We start from the raw sequence: 19540 nt of genomic DNA, 5'->3' as shown, positions 1-19540 counted from the left end.
GAAATGCAAATCAAAACAATGAGGCATCACTTCATACCTGTCAGAATGTCCATCATTAAAAAGAACACAAAGGAGTTCCCGTCGTGGCGCAGTGGTTAACAAATCCGACTAGGAACCATGAGGTTGCAGGTTCGATCCCTGCCCTTGCTCAGTGGGTTAACGATCCGGCGTTGCCTTGAGCTGTGGTGTAGGTTGCAGACACGGCTGGGATCCCACGTTGCTGTGGCTCTGGCGTAGGCCAGAGGCTACAGCTCCGATTGGACCCCTAGCCTGGGAACCTCCATATGTCGCGGGAGCAGCCCAAAGAAATAGCAAAAAGACAAAAAAAAAAAAAAAAGAACACAAATAACAAATGACGAGTTTGTGGAGAAAAGGGCACTTTCTCCTATACTATTGGCAGGAATGTAAACTGGTACAGCCACTGTGGAATGGCACAGTATGAAAGTTTCTCAAAAAAACTAAAAATAGAACTACCATATGACTCAGCAATTCCACTCCTAGGTAAAATCCGAAAAATAAAAAAACACTAACTCAAAAAGATACATGCACCCCAATGTTCACAGCAGCATTATTTATAATTTCTAGAAGCAACCTAAGTGTCCATCAACAGATGAATGGATAAAGAAGATGTGGTATGTATAGAAAATGGAATACTATCAGTCATAAAAAAAGAATGAAATTTTGCCATTTGCAGCAACATGGATGGACTTGGATGGAGGGCATTACATTAAGTGAAATAAGCCAGACAGAGGAAGACAAATACTATAGGATAACACTTATATGTGGACTCCAAAAAACACAACAAACTAGTGAATAAAATGAAAAAGAAGCAGACAGAGAATGAACTCAGGGTTACCAGTGGGGAAAGGGGAGAGGAGAGGGGAAATACAGGAGAGGGGAAATAGAAGGAAAAAGGGTTATCATGTGATTATATGAAATCATGCATGCCAAACTTTTGAAAACTGTAAATAGAATTGAAAGAATTTTTCATAGAATTGGAAGAATCTTCATTCAATATAAAAGTGAAAGTGTTTTAAAGTAATGGATTAAAAATCATTAAAAATGATGTTGTTAGTGAATGACAGGCTAGGTCAGATATATTAATTTACTTGTTAAGAAAATATTTAAGTGCCTATTAGGTACAATAAGACCAAGAAAAACACTTTTTTTTTTTTTTTTCTTTTTCAGCCACATCCAGAAGTTCCTGGGCAGGAAGCAAATCCAAGCCACAGCTGCAACTCACACTGCAGCTGTGTGAATCCCTGATCCTTAACCTGCTGCAGCCACAACAGCAACTCTGGAAAAGACTCTTAAAAGACCCTAGCAAACTATCTGCAAGTAAGTGCTTGGTAAATGTTAGCACGGTTACTCACTCTGACTCCCTTCACGTGTCATGAGGAATGCAAATGTGAATATAATATAGGTTTACAAATATCTACACTGAAGAGTTGATACTAAAGGCATTCAAAGAAAACTACAAACCAAGTTCTGTGGGACTCGAAAGGCGGAGGAAATTATGTTCTCGAGGAGGTGAGGCATCTGAATTAGATCTTAAAACACAGTCAGTATTTTAACAGATGGAGATGGTCAGAGGACTTCAACAATATAAACAGTGGCATAAGCAAGAGCATGAAAACAGGAAAATACAGGGGATGTTCAGAAGCCAAAGAGAGTAGAGATGGCTAAGAACAGGGATCTGCAAAGCTTTGTGGAATGGGCCAGATAATAAACATTTTAATCTTGGTGGGCCATCTTGGGTCTGTTACAACCACTTACTCTGTCCTTGTAACACAAAAACATCCCAACAACAGTCAATGAATGAGTATGGCTGTGCTCGTTAAAATTTATTTTTAGACTCAGAAATTAGAATTTCATAGAATTTTCTCACGTTACTCTTCTTTTGACTCTTTCGCATTTAAAATGTAAAAAAACGGAGTTCCCGTTGTGGTTCAGTAGAAATGAATCTGACTAGCATCCATGAGGACGCAGGTTTGATCCCTGGCCTTGCTCAGTGGATTAAGGATCTGACATTGCTGTGAGCTGTGGTGTAGGTCGCAGAAATGGCTTGGATCTGGTGTTGGTGTGGCTGTGGCGCAGGCCAGCAGCTACAGCTCTGATTCGACCCCTAGCCTGGGAACCTCCACATGGTGCAGGTACAGCCTTAAAAAGACAAAAAATAAAAATAAAAATAAAATGTAAAAAACCATTAGCTGTTAGGCCATATAAAAGCAGGCAGTAAACCAGATTTGGCCCGCAGGTTAAAAGTTGTCAATTCTCATTTGAAATCCCCAATATCTGGTACCTCATGATAAAATTTCAATTTTTTAAAAATTTAACTATATCTAACAATATTCAAAGTTTATTACATTCCTTTCCCTACAACTGAGTTTATTTTCTTTAAAAGAACAGCAGGTCAGAAAAACAAGCTCAAGATTTCACTTTTTAACCATCCTTAATCTTCTTAGGTATCAATAGGTGTATGTTCCCTTGATGTTTAATTGCACTTGATGTTTAGGCATTAAATTGCTTTTCTTAATTTTTCTACTAGGTATCATTAAGTGTTTTATTGCTTCTCCCTGCTTTTCTTTGTATAGCTTAACTGATTTTAGTTATCACTATTTAGTTTTTGTTCTGATACATATACTTCTATCTTCTTGTCTCTTGGGGTCCCCTTGACAACAATAATTGCATTCCACTTCACCATACTTTGATTTTAAGATACTCTAGTCATTGCCTCCATTCTATGGGTCTTAATACTTAAAAAGTCTTGTCAAGAATCCCAAAAGCTTTATCTATTGAAACAGGAACATCCTTACCATAATATCTATTTTTGCCTGCTGGGATTATTAAGATCTTTGGCCATGTTAGAAATTTCATTCATATGGACCCATAATGACAAAACCAAAAATCTTAACATATTCAAAACAGAATATGGTAGGGTTAACTTGGGTAGGAGCAGCAAAAACCAAAACTTTTGCAATTACATTAATCAAAGATAATCATATGTCTATTAAAAATAAAAAGAACTGCTCGATGGGATGCAAATCCTTTACATATGTGCCAATATGCCAAAATTAGAAGAAAATTATTTCAAAAATTATTTGTCCTAATGAACTGAGAAAAGAGAATAAAAGATAAAATATGGCATACATACCTTGAAACAAACTGTAGTAAAAACACCACTTGCTTTCAAATCTAAAGAGCCATATACTTAGATTTTATTCTTTACCTTGTAACTAGAGAGATCCAACTTTGTGTCCTGCAATAGGACACAACACTGCAAAAGGTTAAATATTATCCAAAGTTCACCTAAGTACAGTTGGTAGCTGTTTAAAGAAAAAGTAAGAAAGTACCTGTTCATGGCAAATGATTACCTTTTTAGTAAAGAAAAAAATTAATGTGACATTCAAATCTTCCCAGCAGGAAAGAGACTGATGATGACAGTAATTTTAACAATAGCTATTAATGTAATTGTATATTTACCATGAGACAGATGCTGTTCTTTATATCTTACATGTAATAATCCTCACAACTCTATGAGGCGATGTAGGTGATAGTATTATTGCTATTTTATAGATGAAGAAACTGAAACTTAAAGAGGGTAAGTAACTTTGTCCAAACTCACAGAGCTAGAAAGAGCAAAGCTGCAAGAAACTCTGACAATCTGGCTTCAGAGCCTAAAATCTTAAATACTATGTTATTTGTTACAAAAAACTGTAGTTGAGGCAGAAGACTATGGTTTTACAAATTGGAATTCAAACCACCTTAATTTTCAACTGTGGGAGTTTACATATAATTTCAAGTACAGTAAGGCTTAACATCTAATCATACTACAAACATTTCATATTATTACTTAGTAACAAGGCTAATATTTACTAGTCAACAGATGGTTGAAAGCTGTCTTAAAATGATGCATAAGTATTATTTTGAAAAGGTGACAATTCAGCCTATCTTAAATAGGCTTGAGCTGATGAGCTGCAGACAAAAGAGCACTGCAATACTTCAGAGTTTAATCAGTAGTTCCCCAAGTGTGGTTCCTTAGCCAACAACATCAGCATTGAAGAGTCCAGCACCTGGTTAAAAACATCTGTATTTTCCAGATCTAACCAAAGGCAATTACAAAAGTTCTACCAAGAAAAATGGGGAAAGTGGTACTCTCAACATGAGACCTGGTGCCCAGCCAATGCACTGCAGTTTCTAAAAGGAGTTGCACTCAGACTCAGGCCCCCTGCCAAACATTCTCTTTCCCATATTTACAATCCTAGCTTAGGAGCCTTCGATCCCAGATTTCTGGTTGGGGGCAGGGGAGGGGGACATCACACATACTTTCCCCCACCACTCAATACCTTTCCACTCCTAGTCCTTCCCCCCACCTACCCAGACTCTGCTTGGAGCTTTTTGTTCAGGGCTCCCTCAACAGCAACACAACTGGCACAGCTGTGCTTTTCCACCTGATCCTGTGCCCTTCCACTGGGGGAAAATGGAAAATGAGAGCCAGCGTTTCCTCCACTTTTAGACTCTTGCTTACATACACCATAGCAGTAAGTGATTCAGGCTTAACGCTTTCATTTTGGGCTTGTTGCTTTCATTGCTACTCTGACACTTGGCAGCTCAGGGCATTCTATTACCAGCTCAGCTAAGCTCCTGTGAAGCATCACCTGGGAAATTTGTAAAAAATGCAAAATCTTAGGCCCTCTCCCAACTGAATAAGAAATTCTGAGGGTGCAGCTCAGGAATCTGTGCTTTAGTAAATTCGCTAAGTTATGAGAATACTGCTTTAGAGAGACCCTCTCTTCTCTTCCAGGTAATTAAATGATTCCTGGTTATTTCTTGGGACATTTCCTAAGAGTACTTATAAGAGGAATGACCAAATTCCCAGCTCAGACAGAAACTTGTGAAAGAAATAATCTCTTCGACATAAATCACAGCAACATCTTGTTGGATCCACTTCCTAGAATAAGGACAATAAAAAGAAAAATAGACCAATGGGAGCTAATTAAACTCAAAAGCTTTTGCACAGCAAAAGAAATCATTAAAAAAAGAAGAAGAAAACCCACAGAATGAGAGAAAATCTTTGCAAACAAAATGCTAAAGACAAGAACCTAATCTCTGAAATATACAAATAGCTCATACAACCCAACAACAACAAAAAAACCAAACAACCCAGTTGAAAAATGGGCAGTAGACCTAAATAGACATTTTTCCAAAGAAGACATACAGTTAGCCACCAGGCACATGAAAAAATGCTCAACATCACTAATTATTAGAGAAATGCAAATCAAAACTACAATGACGTACCACTTCACACCCGTCAGAATGCCCATCATTAATAAGACAACAACTAACAAGTGCTGGAAAGGGTGTGGAGAAAAGGGAACCCTCCTACACTCTTGGTGGGAATGTAAATTGATGCAACCACTATAGAAAACAGTATGGAGATACCTCAGAAAACTAAATGTAGAACTACCATGTGATCCAGCAATCCCACTCCTGGGTATATATCCAGATCATACTTTCATTCAAAAAGATACATGCACCCCATGTTCACTGCAGCACTATTCACAATAGCCAAGACATGGAAACAACTTAAATGTCCATCGACAGATGAATAGATTAAGAAGATGTGGTACATATACACAATGGAATACTATTCAGCCATAAAAAGGACAAATAGTGTCATCTGCAGCAACATGGATGCAATTAGAGATTCTCATACTAAGCAAAGTAAGTTAGAAAAAGACAAATACCATATGATATCACTTATATGTGGAATCTAAAATATGTCACAAATGATCCTATCTACAAAGCAGAAACAGATCACAGACATGGAGAGCAGACTTGTTGCCAGGGAGGAAAGGAGAGGGAATAGGATGTATGGTGATTTGGAGTTGGTAGATGCAAACTATTACATTTAGAATGGGTAAGCAATAGGGAACTATGTCCAATCTCTTGGGTTAGAACATGAAGGAAGATAATATGAAAAAAAAATGCACCTATATATGTATGACTATACAGAAGTTGAAGATAGTATGAAAAAAATGCACATATATATGTATGACTCTACAGAAGTTGAAGAAACAATGTAAATCAACTATATTTTAATAAAAATTTTTTTAAAAAAATAAATAATCTAAGGTTTATTTCTGCTCCCTTTCTCCATCATTGCTCCAAAAGTTTTAGTCTTTCAGATCCTTATTTTTCTTCCTTTTAGGATAGATTCTTTTTTTAACTTACACAGTTATATTTTGACTGATAACATTTCAAAAGAGAAAACCATTTACACCTATACATAAAAGATGTATCAAAGTGTCTTAAATGCAACAGAGAACACTTAACAACACTTAACCTTATTATCTTAGTTTGGGCAGTTATAATAAATTACCATACTGAGTTCCTTAAACAACGAATATTTATTTCTTACAGTTCTAGAAGCTGGAGTCCAAGATTAGGGTACCAGCATGGTCTGGTTTGGATGAAGGCTCTTTCCTGGTTGACTGATGGCTGTCTTCTTGTATCCTTTCATAGAGGGGAGAGAGGCTAGCTTTCTTTCTCCTCTTGTTTATAATCTCATCATAGGTGCTGCACCCTCACGACTAATTACCTCCCCAAGACCCTACCTCCTAAAACCAGGTTGGGGTTTCAAAATATGAATGGGGGGGGTTACACAAAAATATATTCCATGATACTTATGGTATCAAATTCAACTATGAAATTTAAAATTGGTAATTTTTCCTTAAAAAAGGGAGGAGACATAAACTATACCTTCTTTCAGCTTTCTTACTATGGTTGTGAGCATGACTTCAATGAATCAAATTATTCTAGTTTGTTAGAAACTCCCTGGTAGTAAGCCACTGAGTAGGAGACATGGTATCTCTGAAAATTACCAAGGCTTTAGTGAACTAATATGACTAGGAGTTAATGCAGTGTGTTATGTTTAACTCATGATCGAAAATTAAGTTTTAGAAACAATATTTATATGAAATGTAATACAACAAGTGAGAATACTGAAAAACTCCTATTATAAAGGAAAGCTTCTCATGTTATTTTTGATATCTGTCTATTTGATTTTGTTTCAGTTTAACTGTTGTAGCCATATGATGAATCATAATAGTTTTAGTGTAGAGCTAAGAAATAGCAAACTGCAGAAGAATATCTATGGTATAGCATCATTTACACAAAGTTTAAAAACATTCTACCTGTTAAATGCTATTTAGGGGTAGACATAGTATAAAGACATACACAGGAATGATAAATGCGAACTTCTAAATAGCAGTTGCCTTTAGATAAAGAGGAAGAGGAATGGTACCAGAGAGGAGTACACAGGGGGCTTCCATTACATTCATAACATTTACTTAACCTCAGTTGTGGATATATGGATATTTAGCAAATTATTCTCTATAGTTTTTATGAGTTTTTAGAAACATAACATACCAATGCTTGTTATAAATGGTATGAAGGGGCATGTATTCCTCATTTGCTTTTCTCACTCTCATTATGTTTTTGGTAACCAAGGTGAGGAGTTTACTTGTGATCCACTCCTTTCTGCTGCTCCATTGTGTACTATCTGGACGAGAATTTCTGTTACAGAGTTATGTACTTCCACAAGTTCTTCACAGCTGAACCATGTAATATATGACTATTACCTCTCTTCTTCCTTTTCCATATTGTTTCTCCCAACCCCAGAGTTCATGGTTGTCCTATTTCTTTATGTAGTTTTCTACATACCCAAAACTCTCCCCTAATTCTGTAAATCTCCTTTCAATAGATACAAATTCTCTCAATATTTTATCAACCTCATCTTCCTGGGAAAAAAGTCACCCCAGATCCTTCTGATTTGAACTGGTTGCTCTATAGGCCTCCTATTCAGCCATCAGGTTCAAATTTTCCTTTCTTTCATCTCGAGGGTTCTCTACACCTCTCCTTCATGGTATATCTTCTATTTGCTCTATCTCATATCTTTCTCTTTGTCTCCTCCATTACTTTCATGGTAAATGTTTCATAGTAGCTTCTTGAGAAAGGATGATTGGAAACCTAGTGTGTCTTAAAATGTCATTAATCTATGTTCATATTTGTTAATTTGGCTGGGTATAGAATTCTAGGTTGGAATTAATATCACTCACATATCTGAAGGTGTCATTCCATTGTCTTCTTCTACCTTTTTATCCAGTAACCTAGATACTTGCTCTGTCCTATGATTCTGGAAACTCATAACCTCAGTACCAGAAAACTTGAATTATTTCTTTTGTTTCCTGCTCTCTATATTTACCTCCTAGAACTCTTATTGTTCAACTGTTGGGCCTCTCAGGCTAATATTTTTTCTCTATGTTTTTATGGAGTTAACTTAGATAGTAGAGTACATAAAACAAAGTACATGAAAGCTTACTGCTAGAAGAATTTTCACATTTTACATCCACATCCAAGGTAAACTTAAGAAGCCGCATTCACACCTATACACCATCCTGAATTGCACCCATACCTGACTGGTAGCCACTATTCTGACCTATAATTATAGTTTTGATTATTATTAAAATTCATATAAATGGACACATGCACTATACACTTGTGAATGGTTTCTTTCACTCAATAATTGCATTTTCAGACTCACTCATATTGTGAATGGCAAATTTGTTATACTTAATGCTATGATCTAATTTTTACCGATTCTATTTTCTTTTTTTTTAATGATTTTTACTTTTTCCATCATAGCTGGTTTACAGTGTTCTGTCAGTTTTCTACTGGACAGCAAGGTGACCCAGTCAAACATACCTACATGCATTCTTTTTCTCACATTATCATGCTCCATCATAAATGACTACATACATATAGTTCTATTGTCAATTTCTATGTATTTGTGTCTATTTGCTGAGGGGCTTTCTCAACTTCATTTTCTAATCCTTTATTCAGTAACTTTTTAAAATTTTTGCTTTTTTAAAAAAAGCATTTCCCCTAGCTCATTTTAATTCCCTCAGTGTTCCTACTTACAAGAACACATATGTGCATGTATAAATATATTGCTTCTGTTTGATTATCTCTTATCTTTCAAGAATTTTTTTCTTTTTAGGGCCATACCTGTGGCATATGGAAGTTCCCAGGCTTGGGGTTGAATTGGAGCTGTAGCCACCCGCCCACAGCCATAGCATGCCAGATCTAAGCCGCTTCTGCAAACTACACCACAGCTCATGGCAACACTGGATACTTAACCCACCAAGTGAGGCCAAAGATCAAACCTGCGTCCTCATGGATACTAGTCAGATTCATTTCTGCTGAGCCACGATGGGAACTCAAGAAATTTTTAGTTTATTCTATTTTTTGTATTTTTTCTTCTTCTTGCACATTCTCTGTGTTCTCTAAGTGACTATTTATTGGTTTCTTTGGGTATTTTTATGTCAAATGCTTCCTTATAATGCCTAATGATATATATTAGCAGGGCACTGGCTTCTTGAGCTATGCAGGATGCTGCCAAAAAGACCCACTTCTTTCTTGCCTCATCCATAACACTGAGGTGTGCTGTATGACTGGAGAGTAAGAAATAGCTGGAATAATAGCAGCTGAGGCTCTTAGAGGGCATTAAGGAAATGTAGGTCCTAGTAAAGACATCACAGACCCTATGAGAAAGCTACTCTCTGAGCCACCATGGATACCTGACCTGAGGATGTCAACTGGTTCCGAGAGGGCACCCCCCATGCTCTGTGCATCTCCACCACACATCCCTACTTTGTGGCCAGCTCTCTGTGCACAGCCATAATGCAGCAAGAGTAACCTTTGTAGGCTGCTAGTGTGCAGCAGAGGTTGAAGAAAACTGGTCCACCTCTGCAGGTTTGGGAGAAACCACACAAACCTAATCATGCAACACTGCTCTAGGGAAAGTAAGCAAACAGAAGAGTGTCAGCACCCAGCACAGCTTTGCAAGATCTAGAGAAGCTTAAGAATTCCACACAAGCTTAATAATTCTACCAGAAGAGGGCATAAGAAGTGTGGGGCAGGCGTATCCATAGAAAAGGTCTGAGAAACATATACGAATACACACACACACACCCACAAATCAATTAATGTGATTCACCATATTAATAGAATAAAACATAAAAATCATATGCTCTCTTGATAGATGCAGAAAAAGCATTTGAAAAATTCAAAAGCCCTTCATAATAAAGACTCTCAACACTTCGTATACTCATCTCAACATAATAAAGGCAATATGTGAAAAGCCCATAGCTAAAATCATATCAGGAGCTCCTGTTGTGGCTCAGTGGTAAGGAACCCAACTAGTATCCATGAAGATGCAGGTTTGATCCCCAGCCTTGCTTGGTGGGTTAAGGATCCAGCATTGCCATTGCTGTGGCTGTGGTGCAGGTCACAGATGTGGCTTGGATCCCATGTTATTGTGGCTGTGGTGGAGTCCAGTAGCTGCAGCTCCTATTCGACCCCTAGCCTGGGAATTTCCATATGCTGTAAGTGCAGCCCTTAAAATAAATCTAAAAAAATCATATCAACAGTGAAAGGCTTAAGTTTTTTCCTTTAACATAAGGAACAAGATAAGGGTATCCAGTCTCAACACTCCTTTTCAACATAGTCCTAGAAGTCCTAACCGAGTAAGTCAACAAGAAAAGGAAATAAAAAGCATTCAAATTGGAAAGAAAGAAGTAAATGTGTCCATGTTTACAGAGGATATAATTTTGTTTTTGTTTTTTTGCTTTTTAGGGCCACATCTGTGGCATATGGAGGTCCCCAGGCTAGGGGTCGAATCAGAGTTACAGCTGCCAGCCTACACCAGAGCCACAACAACACAGGATCCAAGCCACACCTACAACCTACACTACAGTTCACGGTAATGCTGGATTCCACAACCCACTGAGCAAAGCCAGGGACTGAACCTACATCCTTGTGGATAGTAGTCAGATTCATTTCTGCTGCACCACAATGGAAACTCTGACATGATCTTATATATATAGAAAATCTTTAAAAATTCACCAAAAAGCTGTTAGAACTACTAAATTTAGTCAAGTTTCAGGATACAAAGTCAACATACAAAAATCAGTTGCACTGATTATATGCTACCAATGAACTTTCTTAAAAAGAAATAAAATGATCCCATTTACCACTGCTTAAAACAATAAAATACTCAGGGATAAATATAACCAAGAAGGTGAAATATTTGTACACTAAAAACTATAAAACATTGATGAAAGAAACTGAAGAAGACATATAACTAATAAAATACCAATGTTCATGGATCAGAAAAAATACTAGTAGTGTTAAGATGTCGATAGTACTCAAAGTCATCTATAGAGTCAATGTAATCCCAATGAAAATTTCAATTGCATTTTCCAGAAAAAAAGAACGATTGCTAAAATTTGTATGGAACCACAAAAGACCCCAAATAGACAAAGCAATCCTGAGAAAGAACAACAACAACAAAAAAACCCTGAAAGATCAAACTTCCTGATTCCAAACTATTATCATGAATCTATGGTAATTAAAACAGTACAGTAGTGCTGGTATAAAAACAGACACACAGACCAATGGAACAGAATTCAAAGCCAGAAATAAAGCCATGTATATACAGTCAACTAATATTTGATAAGGGAGTCAAGAATACTTAGTGAGGAAAAGACGGTTTCTTTAATAAATGACGTTAGAAAAGCTAGATGTCCACATGCAAGAGAATGAAATTAGATCCCTAACATACACAGCTCATAAAAACTAAGTCTAAATGGATTAAAGACTTATATGTAAGCCCTGAAACCATGAAACTCCTAGAAGAAAACACAGTGGTAAAGCCCTTTGACACTGGCCTTGGCAAAGATTTTTTTGGATATGACACCAAAAGCACAAGTAACAACAGAAAAAATAAACAAGTAGGACACATCATCAAAGTGAAGCTTCTGTGCAGTAAAGAAAAATCAACAACACGAAAAGGCAACCTACAGAATGGAAGAAAATATTTGCAAACAACATATCTGATAAAGACTTAATATCCAAAATATCTAAGGAACTCATATTACTCAACAAAGAAAAAAAAAAAAGACACCTCAGGAAAGAGAAACTGAATAAACATTTTTCCAAAGAAGATATAGAGATAAACAAACAAATGATCCATTTAAAAAATGGGCAGAAGACATGAGTCCTTCTTTTCCAAAGAAGACATAAAAATGGCCAATAGGGATAGGAAAAGGTGCTCAACATAGCTAATCATCAGGGAAATGCAAATCAAAACTACTATCAAAATTTAAAAATGAGATATCACTTACTGGAATAACTACTATAGAAAAACAAGAGATAAGGGTTAGCAAGAATGTGGAAAAAAAGGAACCCTTGTGCCCTATTGGTGGGAATGTAAATTGGTACAGCTACTATGGAAAACAGGATGGAGGGTCCTCAAAAACATTAAAAACATATGATCCATCAATTCCACTTATGCATATATCTGAAGAAAATGAAATAATTATCTTGAAGAAGTATCAGCACTCCTGTGTTCACTGCAGCATTACCACAGCATTATTCATAATAGCCAAGGTATGGTATTAACCTAGGTGTTCATTAATGGATAAATGGATAAAGAAGTTGATACAGACACATACACACATACACAATGGAATATTATAGCAATCCTGCCATTTGAGACAACATGAATTCTTCTTGAGGCCATTATGTTAAGTAAAATAGGTCAGAGTAAGAAAGACAGACACTGTATGATTTCACTTACATGTGGAATCTAAGAAAGTCCAACTCATAGAAGCAGAGAGTGGAATGATGTTTGCCAGGGGCTGGGGGCGGGGGGTGTGGAGAAAATGGAGAGATACTAGTCAAAGGGTATAAACTTCCATTTAGAAGATGGACAAGTTCCAGAGATTAATGTACAGCATGGTGACTATGGTTAATAATGTATTATATACTTGAAAGCTGCTAAGCCAGAAATCTTAAATTTTTTCACCATAAGAAGGTAATAATTTAATGTGGTAACTAATCTTATTGTGGTAATCGTATCACTATATATATATATATATATATATATATATATATATATGTATATATGTATGTATCTGAACCATTCACACTGTATATTTTAAACTTACATAAAGTTATATGTCAACTATAGCTCAATAAAGCTTGGGGGGAGAAAAAGAGCAGGACACTAAAGAGATGAATGGAAGGCCAGCAGAATGGATGGGGCTGGCTGACTGAGAGCGGTGCTCACTGAAGAATGAACTGACTAAGCCGTGTCTTTGGGGAACCCCAAAAGAATCTAAGTCTTTCCTACTTGGACTTCTTACATTCCCTACAGAAAATTCTTCCAAACTCTTGCCTTGACAATATGTCAGGCTGACAGAGATTGGAGGTCTCAACATTCAACATGCAGAAATTTCATTTATTTTCCCTGATTTCTGCCTTTTGCCTTTTACTGTTCTGTGATTTTCTTAGTCCCGGTACCCTTATTTTACCCTTCTCAGAAAATACGCCTTCTGCCACATAAGAAAGGCACTGTAGCCCAGCTTTATGGGGTAGAGGATGGGATCTTGGAAACCAACTGCTTCTTAAATAGATTTTAAAATCAGTTCTGTTTTTAACCTCATTTTAACTCCTACTTCCAGAGGTACTCAGTGTTTCCGTCCTGAGTGGTATGAGATCCCGGTATCTAAATCAAGAGTTTTCTCAGTTTTCCTGACTGCCAGCTTATATTGAGCTTTCTCAGGTCTGCTAAGTTAGCACTCATGCATCTGTTTTCCATCTTCCAAATTTTATAACTTATCTCCTCTCCCATTTTCCTTGTCTTCCTGAGTTTACTTATTTTAAAGCCCCTTTACTTTCCTTTTGAAAGGGTTTTGGGAAGGACCTGAGCTATCAACATGTGTTTAATCTGTTACGTCTAACTAGAAACCCTTTTTATTTTATTTTATTTTTTTTACTGTATTTCAATAATGATATAAGATTCACAAAGCAAGAAGCTTCTTATAAGTTCCTTCTGAGGACAAGTCAGAGAAAAGTGAAAACTGGTTATTTCATCTAAATAAAACCAATAAACTCATATGACAAATATTTCACCATGATTTAAAATGGACAGATGTTTTGGCATAATTGAGAATATGACTAAATAATCTGCTAAATTCCAGTACATCCAATCGAAAAATGGCTATGGTTGAATTAAATGAATTTCTTTAGCCTATTAATAAAAATTCTTTATTTCCTGTGGAATATAAATTTAACTTGCCACTAACTCACTACTATATTTCACATCAACTGAGCTGCCTAAATTCTAAGTTCTTTATTTTATTTTTTTCTTTTTAGGGCCCCAACTGCAGCATATGGAAGTTCCCAGGCTAGGGGTCAAATCTGAACTGCAACTGCCAGCATACACCACAACCACAGCCACACCTATGACCTATACCACAGCTTGTGGTAATGTGGGATCCTTAACTCAAAGAGCAAGGCTAGAGATGGAACTTGCATCCTCATGGATGCCAGTCAGGTTCTTAACCTGCTCATCCGCAGTGGGAACCCCCTCTAAGTTCTTTAATAGGTTGTTTTAGTTATCAACTCATTATGTTCTTGATAATAAAACACTTTTAAAATCAGATGCCTAAAAGATAAGAAAGCCTAGGTAATTCACATGCTATTTTAATTTTGAATACAAACTTTCCATGTGCTGATAATATAAAATATTTATCAGAGTTTTAAACAATCAATCTTTTAAGAAAAATAATATAAAGAATCAAACACGAAGCAGTTATTATTTTGTCTTTTTTCTTATGGTCAAGAAATGATTACTGAGAAAGTAAAAGACAGTCACACTTTAATATATTTAATATATTTGATGGTATTAAATAATTAGTTATTACCATATACCTATTTTATTCTTAATAATTAAAATTCACTCTGTATCAAGTTGCTATGACAACACAACTTCACTGAAAAATGAATTCTTCAAGTTTTGCCATGAAGCATGCTACTAACCTGAAGTCTTTATTTGAGAATAGGGAGAAAATATATATAATTTTTCAGTTCATAAACATCTAATCAATACTTAAAACTGCTTTCCAATCTATAGCAAAGAGTTTTGCTCTCAGAGTCCTGGGGACTCAGATTTTTTATTTGGCTTTCATTTCCTTATCCCTTTAATAAATGAAAACATTCTTGATAAGAACCATTTCAGCAGGGCTCACCTCAGGCAAATTGGCTCCAACTATAAATAGTAAAATCTGCCATCTGCCTTTCTATTCTTGTGCTGAATGCAGTGCTGGCATTGTGTTCACACTTCACTGGTGCCAGGCCTGATTCTGTATAGCCAGCAGCAACAGAAAATAATAGTGCAAGACAGAGATAATGAAGTGAAGAACAGAAATGGTCCTACTATAATTAACTGCTGTTTTGAAATTCACCACAATAAAGCATACACAATGGTGTGGAGTGAGCCTAAAGTCACATTTTGTCCTAGCCTTATAAACAGGCTTGAAATCAAACCGTTGCTGGAGCCCAGTGATTTTACATCACTGAAGATTAATTAAAATGTAAAGAACCTAAGCACAGTTAGCAATGTACGTTCGTCATGTTAGCAAAAGGCTCCATGGTTGTACCACATAGTTTTTATTCTAATGATATTTAATGAAGCATTTCTTTCTATAATCACTCATATTTTCCTGTGCTGTTTTAAAGAGATAAGCTCTTTAATGATGAAAAAGCCCTTTTGCTGTACCTGACCCTTTCCCACTCTCTCTGTTCTGAAGCCCCATGCAAATTTCCATTTCAACACAGTTCCCATTATTTCTCTTGGGATATTTTGGATCCTCAGCTACTGTAAGACACAGGCCTTTTCTCAGTCTCACCGTTACTGATTTTAAATAACAAGTGACTTGAGAAGGTAGTCATTTGTATATTGTAATTGAAGAGGAATGTATACAGGCAAATGCCATATTATATATTCCTATATTAGTACTCTTATTATTGCTGTATCAGGAATTACTGAAGCCATTTGCTTGTTTATATAACCAACAGCCACCTTCAGGAGGCACCATTCACTCCTGAAGTAGGTGCCATTTATATAGGACACCATCTGAATGGTGTCCCTGGAGTTGTGCAATATGACAGTAATAAATGTATATTTAATACCTAAAATGAGATGATAACAGAGTAGATGGATAGTCCAATACTCTCTACCCAGGCCACACATCAGAAACACCAGGAGAGTTATTAAAAATGCTCTTGCCTGAGCCTCATCCCAGACCATACAAATCAAAAACTCAGGTGGCAGGATCTTAGTATTGGTTCCTGTTTTTGGTTTTGGTATGTTTGTTTGTTTTAGGCCAGTGGTTTTCAATCCTGATTGTATGTTAAGACCACTTGGGGGAGTTAAAAACAAACATACCAAAAACAATCAGGATTGAAAACAACTGGCCTAATACTATCAATATCTTACTCAAAGTCTTTCAAGGCAAAAAAAAAAAAAAAAAAAAAAAAAAACAAATGATTTAACCCTTTGACGTCCTAACATTTTTTATCTAAAGCTTTTTCCTAGCTTTCCCATTTAAAAAATCAATAGTATTCTTAACTGATTAATGCTAACCAAAATCAGATATAAAAACATTATGTCAATGCAAAATAACATCTAAAACAATGTTATTTCAATAAAGGTATAAAACAAAAGCAATTAGGGATTTATAATGGAATATTCTCTGGGAATGGAACACTGCTTCATGAGAGAAATAAATTTACTGATGAGTGAGGTACCATCTGGAATCTACTATAAACACAAAGCATTTATAGTGGTTTAGCTGAATTTTCACTTTTTATTAAGGAAAGGGGAAGTTTAACAGGACAGCTTTGACTGATTGCTACTATGTATTTCTACAGTGTATATTTCTATGGATATAGACTTAAAAAATTTGCCTTCCTAGAAGTTATATCAATAGCCCCCTAGAATTGGAGGGATATTGCTTGTTCACCATAGATCTATAATGTTTTATAGATTGTTATTTGCCAGGAGAGAATATCTGGCTCTCTTAGATGGAGGATCCTTACGAGGATTTTCAAGAATGCAGAAATATTGCAAAGACATTAGTATTTCTTTCAAAGAACTTTTCATGTGTACTATTTAACCGAGCCCTGTTTCTACATCTCCCTCTATAAAACATATTTGAAATGACAGAAATATTTGCCATGTTTAACTCAATGATATAATATAACCAAAATATCAGATGTCAAAGTTAGAGCATATCCCCATAATACTGCAAGAAGGATAATAATGTTATTGTTATACCTTAGTGAAATATTATTCATATCTGTATCTGAAAGCTTTCTGTTAGTGAAGTTTCAGGAATCTTCTAATGGATTTCTTTTTTGAAATAATTCATTAGCTCCACATTTTAAGGGAATTGTGAGCTAACACTTAAATACAGAACTATATTTATTATATGCATTTTTACAGTACCTATAATTTTAAAAATTACTGTTCAAATTCCTGGTTCAAATTTCACCTCCGCCACTTACTACAGCTAGTTACATACTCTTTTCAAGTCTCAGTTTCCTCATCTATAACATGAGGATGGTTGTTAGGGTGGTTTTGGGGATTAAATGAGATAAGGCATGCAGCACTTATCACAGTGCTTGGCACAGAGTGTACATTCAGTAATTATTATAGATTATAATTGTCTCTTATAGTTTAATCCTTATGAGCTGGTCTAAATTTGGCCTTTACATTAAGCTAAGAACCACTGTTTTTAGGACAATCTTCATATTAATATGGAAATTTTTAACACCTCAGTCTTAGTCTCTTGACTTTCATACTTATCTGTATTAATTACAGTTCAGGTTTTTTTTTTTTTTGCATTTGAATATTGTTAGGAATCTTCCAAGAACCATTATTCCTATTTAAATTAATAAAGATTTAGAAGGTGCCCCAGAATGAGGAAATATCTCCAACTGACTTAAATTTAAAATAAAGTATTAGCTACCTTGTTTTTAAATAAAAATAATTCCCAGAGTTACACTTTTAACACTCTTACGAGTAATAAAAAAGATATCTCTATTGATAGTAAACTTCACGTGCGTATGTGTCAACCAATATGCATTAAATGCTCACTATGCACAGAGCACTTCAATACATCTGGTCATGATAAGTTATTACAGATTTAAAAAATTATCCCTGCTCTTAAGGAACATGCAATTAAATGAAAAATATATAAATATGGTTGCAGCAATAAAAAAAAACAAAGAAAGTAATTAACAACAGGTGTATTTATTAAAGACCATATGGAGAAACTGGCCAATTTGCAAATGAAACAAATCAATCTTCCAACTATAGTACAACTCTCTAAGAGCTCTCAGAACTATTAGCTGTATTAGAATTCAAACTACAGTTAAGTAGGAAAAAGAACTCCCCTGTTAAGTGGGAGCAAGCTCTATAGAAGAATTTTTTGATGAATAAATTACTAACACACATACACACACACACACACACACACACACACAGACATACTTTTCAAAGCTGGAATAACTCAAGTGCCTTCTAACTGATTTCAAGATTTCATCTACTCTTATTAAAGGAATGGATAATATTACTTTGCAAAGGTAGTGGATATTTCAGATGAATTTAACTTGGTCTAAGTATTTGCCCATCCCTCTAGATTATGTGTAGTTATGGGACATATTTCATAGGATTATTTTGAGAGATAAAGTAAATAATCTTTGTTAACAGGGTTTAACATGACACCCAGCATCTAGCAAGTGCTCATTACTGGTTAGTGATTCTTTTCCTCATTGTTATTCAGTAAATACCATGCAATAGTGCTAGCAGTTCTTGTGGAATGACTACTCATGGCATTGCTAGTCCATAAAGCATCTTTGTTCACATTAGAAAAAAGCACCCCCTCCCTCCGGACTGGCAGGTGCTACAATCCCAAGCCAACCCGAGGAAGCTGAGTGGCAACCTGTCTCCTAGCCAGACTTCCTTCTGCTGGATATCGGTCCTGAATACAGTACCTGAAGGTGAGGAGACAGAAATACTTTCTGAACAAAATGAGTTTTAAAGTAGAGGATAAACTGAGGAAAGAAACATTAGAAAACAGACAAGACTATTAGGAAATAAAGAAATTTATTCAAATGAATGACACTGTGAATTATTAAGGAATAATGTATTTCATAAGCAAGATTACTTTATCAGAGTAGATATGAACTCATACCTAACAGGAGAAGAAGAAAGTCATTTGAATGGAAAAGAGAGGGTCAACAGGTCAGACCCTGAAGGAACATGGTACACCCAGAACCAGAAACACACGGGTGTAATGAGAAATTCGGATGCTATAGAGAGAGAAGAAATTGGTGTGAAGAGGTAAAAAAGATCCAGCTCCTGGATGTAAATCTCTATACCACCAGTCTTTTTTATTTCACTATAAAATGTAATATATATGGGTGGGATGATCTTCAGAAAGGCATATCTGTAAACTCATTCACAGGAGCACTACATTAGCTAATTTCCACAGTGAAACCCTCAGAATCTACAAAGGCAGATTTACAGACGCTCTCTCCAGCAAACACACAAAGCAACTAGACA

At 35.8% G+C, this 19540-nt stretch overlaps 1 protein-coding gene across 3 annotated transcripts in view; it reads right to left on the bottom strand.

Annotated features, from left to right (window-relative positions):
• The window catches only part of RABGAP1L (RAB GTPase activating protein 1 like), a 657995-nt gene that overhangs the window by 340547 nt on the left and 297908 nt on the right, over positions 1-19540 (bottom strand).

Source organism: Sus scrofa, chromosome 9, assembly GCF_054392235.1.
Source record: "Sus scrofa isolate SSC_HxYL_T2T_F1_AM1 chromosome 9, Sscrofa_HxYL_maternal_Yorkshire_Landrace_v2.0, whole genome shotgun sequence".
Taxonomy (NCBI): Eukaryota; Metazoa; Chordata; class Mammalia; order Artiodactyla; family Suidae; genus Sus; species Sus scrofa.
This window is presented reverse-complemented; position numbering and strand designations above follow the sequence as displayed.